Genomic DNA, 7,500 nt, shown 5'->3' with positions numbered 1-7,500 from the left:
CAGGTGATAGTTTTGTGTTCTATTACACTGTGAAATTTATATGTTAAATCATTTAATAAATTCCTCTATATATTACAGTTTAAACATTCCCTAGATATTGCTATATAATTTTTTTTCTACATTTGAACCTTTTTGAGGAAAATTGTAGTTAGGTTCAAGCTCAATATCGAGGTTTCTTAGTATAATAAATTATTCAGGAAACTGTTAAAGACGAACTGTTATTAATATGATTGGTGTTCACGTATTAGCACAATGCAAAACCTATTATGCGTCATCTAAATAATTCTCTCTCTCTCTCTCTCTCTCCCTCTCTCTCTCTCTCTCTCTCTCTCTCTCTCTCTCTCTCTCTCTCTCTCTCTCTCTCTCTCTCTCTCTTTCTCTGTATGTACTCATGGCTGTCTTGGTTCTTTAAAGAATTTCCTGTACTTACTGTTCCGGAAACTTTCAACTGCTCTGCGTGTTGCTTAAACTAATCTGCAATTAACCATTATATTATAAATCACTAGACTCGTGGAAAATCGGACTTTATTGTTACTGTTCTTAAAATATTTACTTTTTCCTTGTTTCCTTTCGTCGCTGAGCTATTTTCCCTGTTCGGGCCCCTGGGCTTATAGCATCATGCTTTCCAACTAGGATTTTAGCTTAGCAAGTAATAATAATAATAATGATGATGATGATGATAATAACTAAACGTGATTCATAGATGAATATAATAATAATAATAATAATAATAATAATAATAATGTGGAAAATCTTACTTAACTTACTGTTCTTAAAATATTTACTTTTTCCTTGTATCCTTTCATCGCTGGGCTATTTTCCCTGTTGGGGTCCTTGGGCTTATAGCATCCTGCTTTTCCTACTAGGGTTGTGGCTTAGCAAATAATAATAATGATAATAATAATAATAATAATAATAATAATAGTAATAATAATAATAATGATAATAACTGAACGTGATTCATAGATGATAATAATAATAATAATAATAATAATTATAATAATAATAATAATAATAATAATAATGATGATGATGATAACAACGTGATTCATAGATGACGATGATGATGACAATAATAATAACAATAATGATAATGATAATGATATTGAGGATGACGATGATTGCCTGAACGTGATTCATACATAGTTCTAAAAAAAATCGCTCATCAAAATAATATTTGAAAGGGTTGTGTGAGAAAGAGCGTCTTGAAGAACTTCCCCATTTGCAGCTCTACCTTGTGAGAGAGTGCATTGTGTAATGTTTAGCATGACGTGGTATATCTTTATATCCCGAAGTGTTGCCAACTTTCTCAAACATTACATTTAATTATCACGGAATTATGTGGCCTCGGGAGAGCAATGTTCTGGTATATTATTCGGTCATTGTCTAGGGGAATTTTCTTCTAACGTACTTTAATGTGGTAATGTATAACGCGTAAATTTTCTTTTAACTTTTTTTTTTAAATCGTCATTGTTTCTCTTGATGATTTACAGGTATACTTTTTTATTTTAGAATTGTTAATAACATTTTTTTCCGTTCTTGATTATAAGTACGTTTTTTTCCGCTGGTACACTCTCTCTCGCTCTCTCTCTCTCTCTCTCTCTCTCTCTCTCTCTCTCTCTCTCTCTCTCTCTCTCTCTCTCTCTCCTTTTTTATTTAAGAATTGTTAATAACATTTTTTTTCAGTTCTTAATTATAAGTATGTTTTTTCCGCTGGGTCTCTCTCTCTCTCTCTCTCTCTCTCTCTCTCTCTCTCTCTCTCTCTCTCTCTCTCTCTCTCTCTCTCTCTCTCTCCTTTTTTATTTTAGAATTGTTAATAACATTTTTTCAGTTCTTGATTATAAGTGCGTTTTTTCCGCTGGGTCTCTCTCTCTCTCTCTCTCTCTCTCTCTCTCTCTCTCTCTCTCTCTCTCTCTCTCTCTCTCTCTCTCTACTTTTTTATTTTAGAATTGTTAAAAACATTTTTTTTCCGCTGGGGGTCTCTCTCTCTCTCTCTCTCTCTCTCTCTCTCTCTCTCTCTCTCTCTCTCTCTCTCTCTCTCTCTCTCTCTCTCTCTCTCTCTCTTTCTCTCTCTCTCTCTTTCTCTCTCTCTCTCTCTCTCTCTCTCTCTCTCTCTCTCTCTCTCTCTCTCTCTCATATGTCCGCTTTTCAGTTGAAACAAACACTTATGATTGTATGTTTTTCATCGTAAAGAAATGTGTGTTCAAGTCTGGCTCATATTATGAATTCAGGAAATAATTACCAATTATCCTCTATACGAACTATTACCTAAACTTGGGATCATATTTTAATCAGGAAAGATGGATAATAGAGAAATCTTTGCTCATTAATTGCATGAAAGTTCAGCCATGTGTAAAGTTCTACAGCATGGAATAAATGAAAAATTTTACTCGTATTTATCTAGAATGTTAAGAAGAAGCAATACTCAAAACAGGAAGGACGATACGCCTAATGTAGGAAAAGAGTCCCACTTAGTATTTAGAAAAACTTCGATCCGACTCATTATGAGCATACTTATCCAGACTTCAAGTATGATCTCTTACATGTATGTATGTATGTTTTTTTTTTTTTTTTTGTGGACTGAAGTTAATAGACTTTGAATGTATGGTTTTTTTTCATAATGTTTTCAACGTATCACAAAATTATGAAAATGTTCTAAAGTATTGATTATTTTGAGGATCTAAATTTATTATATCTGTAGTCTCTCAATGACTACTTGTTACCATTTTACGACAGACAGACAGACAGACCAGAGGGGGAGGGGATTTGTGGAAATCCATGCTAAGTGCAGTCTTGAAGTAACAATAACTTATTAAGCTGCTTGTATGTTAAATGCATTTTGGTATAATGTAGGAATCGATCCCATTTAAACATGGGCATTGTTTACAGCTAAATGTTACTGGAGTATTATGAGTACTTTAGTGTATTTAGCCGGGGCCATTTAACAGTTGTATCTCCAAGCGAACTTGCCTGGACATAGATATGAACGTGATCCTGTAGTTTGGCTTTTAATACGTTTTTGCCTAAGCAAGTGGTCTCTGACATTTAGGTATTTAAGAAAAATTCCTTTAAAATTTCAGATAGATTTACCGTAAATCAAGTGTAGCTGAATATAAAACTATATCTACAGTATTTGCCAGTTTTGTTCCATGTATTGTAATATGCTATATATAACTTTGAATACAAATTGAATTATTTTCATAAGGAGTAATTTTCAATCTATGTGGAGCGTGGATGTTCATATTAATCTGCCAGTCGGAAGCCTTGATTGTCTTGGTATAATTGTCTGAAAAACATCCTGTTAGAAAGCTTTAATCATATCCATAATGGTGCTGAGAATTTTTTAGAAAAAGATAAATGATGTTTTATTGGCCTAGTTGTGCAGGTGTAGGTACCATTAGCGTTATGAAATATTTTCCCATTAGTATCTGTGAACGATGTTACAGTAGATTTACATTAATCAATATTTAGTATTGATATGCGTTTGTGGCCTATAATTTGATAAAATCAGATGTTTCTCTATTTATAGTTGATAATTTAGATAACATTTTTAGTAGGTAGTGCTGTGGGTGTAGAAGAACATAATCTCGTTTTCATTACAGAATTTGGTAATAAGATTGACTTTTGTACTTGCAGCTTAATAGCGGGTTGTTATATTACCTTGACGTTGACAAGTCTGTCTTGATGTTATCCTTGAAATAAAGGTCGTTTGGTCTTGAATATGTAACATTCACCTTTTGAGAAGCATGCTTTACAAGGTTTCATTCTACTATATTTTTGGGATTAATTTAACAGTAATTACTCTCTCTCTCTCTCTCTCTCCTCTCTCTCTCTCTCTCTCTCTCTCTCTCTCTCTCTCTCTCTCCTCTCTCTCTCGTCTACGTGTTCTGGGAAAAAATAATGAATACAGATAATAAAAAGCATAACAACTAGTTATTCACTCACCCCCTTTTGGAATAAAAAAAAAATGTTTAACTTCAGATCGGAGCTTATAATCTCGGTGACGATTACTGTGGGAGAATGTGGTCCCTTCTGCAAAAATGGTCCGCACCTAAGGAAAAACGGGATATGTTTTACGAAAGTTGTTCAGAGTATCACAGGAATTAGATCTGGAACGACTCCGTTCCCTCGCTTCTCATTGAAATGAAATAGTGCAGTCCTTCAATTTCCCATACAATGCATGGTATTTCCACCCCCTCTCCAGATTACGTGGCTTTAGCGTTTTTTTTTTTTTTTTTTTTTGAAACGAAGTGATACTCTGCTCTGTAACCCCTTCTTAAGTATTCCTTTGTCCCTTGGGCAGGACGAGAGCAGCCTTGTTGGTTACATGAACTGCTTCATGGGTTGAACGTCTTGGAAGTACAGTACAAAGCGCAACTGGTTTTTTCGTTCTTTTTTTGTGTTATGTTATTTTGCTTTTGCCTCTTCCACCTAGCTGCTATCCCTCTATGTTTTTACCTGTTTGTGGGTTTTATCTTTTACTTAGGACAGCAGTTTGGTTACACAAAGTAGTCATCCTCATAGTTTTCAAAATGCTGTGATTTTTCTTATTGCTTTTGCACCGTACATCATGATTTTGGTGTTTTTATCACTTTTTATATATTTTACCAGATGGCTTAAAAAACTAGTATAAAAGATATATAGAAAAGGAGCATATTTTGTGGTACTTTCATACAACATGTTTTATGTGTTCTTATCACTTTGTATATATTATACTTCATTCCTTTAAAAGACTAGTAAAAATAAAAGAGATGAAGTAAATGAGCAACTTCATTCCTTTAAAAAACTAGTAAAAAAAAGACATGAAGTAAATGAGTATATTTTTTGGTACTTCTCATTTTACAATTTTTGCTTTTTAAAAGTTTTCGTCATTACTCTTTCCATTTGCTTTAATTGGATAGTTCGAAGATCCTTTTAGTTTGATTCCGAGTATTTTTTTTTATTCAACTTTTATTGATTTTCAGTTCATCATGCAAAGAGGGTTTATTAATTTAGGGTGAATTCGTTGGTATCAAGGAAATTGACTGAAATTTAGTCCACGCAAGTCTTTGACATTGAATTTTATTCAAGCTTAGGATAATCACTTACATTGCCCTAAAAAGAAAATATGATACTGTTTGGGAAATATATCAAGGTATACATGAGAGAGAACTCAGTCTTCTGAAGACTTGAAAAAAATCAAATTTACCCTGAGTATGGGTGTAAAAAAATTAAATTAACTTGTGTATAGATGAAAAACAGGAAATTTAATAGAGTTGTGTATTTGGGTAAAAGTTGCCCTAGAATTTTATGAAATTATGTCGCACTGGTGCTTCAACAATATCCTAATGAAAAAATAATGATTCTTCCAATCTCCAGATCTCTTCCGGCTTAATTTTGTGGCTTGGTTTAGCTACGGTTTCTTTTTATCAATGGGTCCCCTTTGGATTTCGTTCTCTATTTACTATTACAGTCTTTTGCTCTTCATTCTGTTATCTTCCCTTTCCTGGTTAATCTGCCTTGATTTATTCCATGGTAAAAAAAGATATTAGGTTTCCTAGTATCGACCTTTCCAGTTATAACTATTTTCGCTGAAAAGAGGTACAAGATGATGTAACCAAAACGCCGAGTTATATTCAAACGTTTCTATTTACCAAGACTACTGTAACTGTCTATTGTTGGGAACATTATTATTTTTTTTTATCGTAAGATCATCAGCATCTTCAGTTTAATGCGTGATGATAGTTATTGGTGATTATTGCCTAGACATTTTTTTTTTTATTGCAGTTAAACTGAATGGTATTTACTCTAACAATTGACTTGGTTTTTTGCAATATTGTCTTGATTTGTAATATTACGATTCCCTTGATTTCGTTTTTTAATTTAGGGATAGTTGGTAAATTTTTATGGTTATTTTTTTAATCTAACGAAGAAAGGTTTATAGTAAATTGATTATAATCTTACTTTAATCATTTAGGTTAACACAGTTTGATAGAAATGAAAAGGAAGGAACCACGCCCTCCTCCTAGAGCAACTTGAAGGCAGCCCAATTCCATTCCGGTCCCGACCTCCTCCCCCGTGCCACCCTCTGGCTTCTTCCATCCGCCTCCAAATCGCCTTCTATTCTTTATAACTACTGTAATGTAACGGTCGGCAAAAGCAAAGGATGATGAAAGGAAATGAAGAGAGTTTAAAGCATTGTTCTTTTTTCTATCCCTCTGCCATTCTCTCTTCTCTCTTTGATTCGTTCTCTTCTTTTTATTCTTCCTGTCTATTGGGCGGTGGTTTTCGCCGTTTATGAAATTCGAGACACCAGAAGTACCACCGCCCTCCTCCTCCTCCTCCTCCTCCTCCTCCTCCTCCTCCTCCTCACCTAACCATGTGCCACGAAGTTCGTCATTCTGTCCTTCCTCTCCTCCCATTTATCCCCTCCCTTTATCCCCTCCTTTACATCCTCCCCCACCTCCTGCCCCAAACCACCTCTTCCCTTTGAGGTCATCCTGCCAAGAGCGTGCCCAGACTTCCGGTACTTTCAAAGGAGGTCCTTAATTTTTGACATAAATACAGGGTCTCAAATTTTGCTCCCATTGAAGCGGGCCAACGATGTAGACTTATTTCCTTTCTAAATTATATTTTTATTTTCCCTTAAATATTTTCAATTTATTAGGTGATCATTTATGAGAGGATAATAGTTTTCATTGTTATCAAAATATCTGTTGATGGGTGGCCTTAACGGAAAAGTGATGTTAGGAAATTATTATTATTATTATTATTATTATTATTAAATGATTATTATTATTATTATTATTATTATTATTATTATTATTATTATTATTATTATTATATTATTATTATTATGATTATTATTATTATTATTATTATTATTTTTATAATATTATTATTATTTATTATTATTATTATTATTATTATTATTATTAGCTAACTACAACCCTAGTTGGAAAAGCCAGATGCTATAATCCTAAGGGCTTCAACAATGAAAAATAGCCCCAGTGAGGAAAGGAAATAGATAAACGATATAAGAAATAATGAACAAATAAAATGAAATATTTTGAAAACAATAACAACATCAAAATACCACATTTCATATTTCGTAGTGCCACTGTCTTGGGTTTGAGATCTCTTGCTTGAGGGTATAGGTACAATCGGGGACACTATTCTATCTTGTTTCTCTTTCTCTGTTATTTTGAAGTTTTTATAGTTTATATATGAAATATTTATTTTAATGTTATTTTTCTTCAACTTCTTGTAGTTTTTCTTTATTTCCTTTCCTCACTGGACTATTTTCTCTTTTGGAGCCCTTGGGCTTATAGCATCATGCTTTTCCAGATAAGGTTTTAGTTTAGCATGTAATAATAATAATAATAATAATGATAATAATAATAATAAAAAGACTTATGTCACCCACTTCAAAATAAAAACATAGTGATATTTATCAAATGGTAATTAAATTATTATTAGAGTTACCAAGCGACTTTATTGTGATTAGACGTTTTAAGTTTT

Source organism: Palaemon carinicauda, chromosome 8 (genome assembly GCF_036898095.1).
Source record: "Palaemon carinicauda isolate YSFRI2023 chromosome 8, ASM3689809v2, whole genome shotgun sequence".
In the NCBI taxonomy this organism is placed as follows: Eukaryota; Metazoa; Arthropoda; class Malacostraca; order Decapoda; family Palaemonidae; genus Palaemon; species Palaemon carinicauda.
This window is presented reverse-complemented; position numbering follows the sequence as displayed.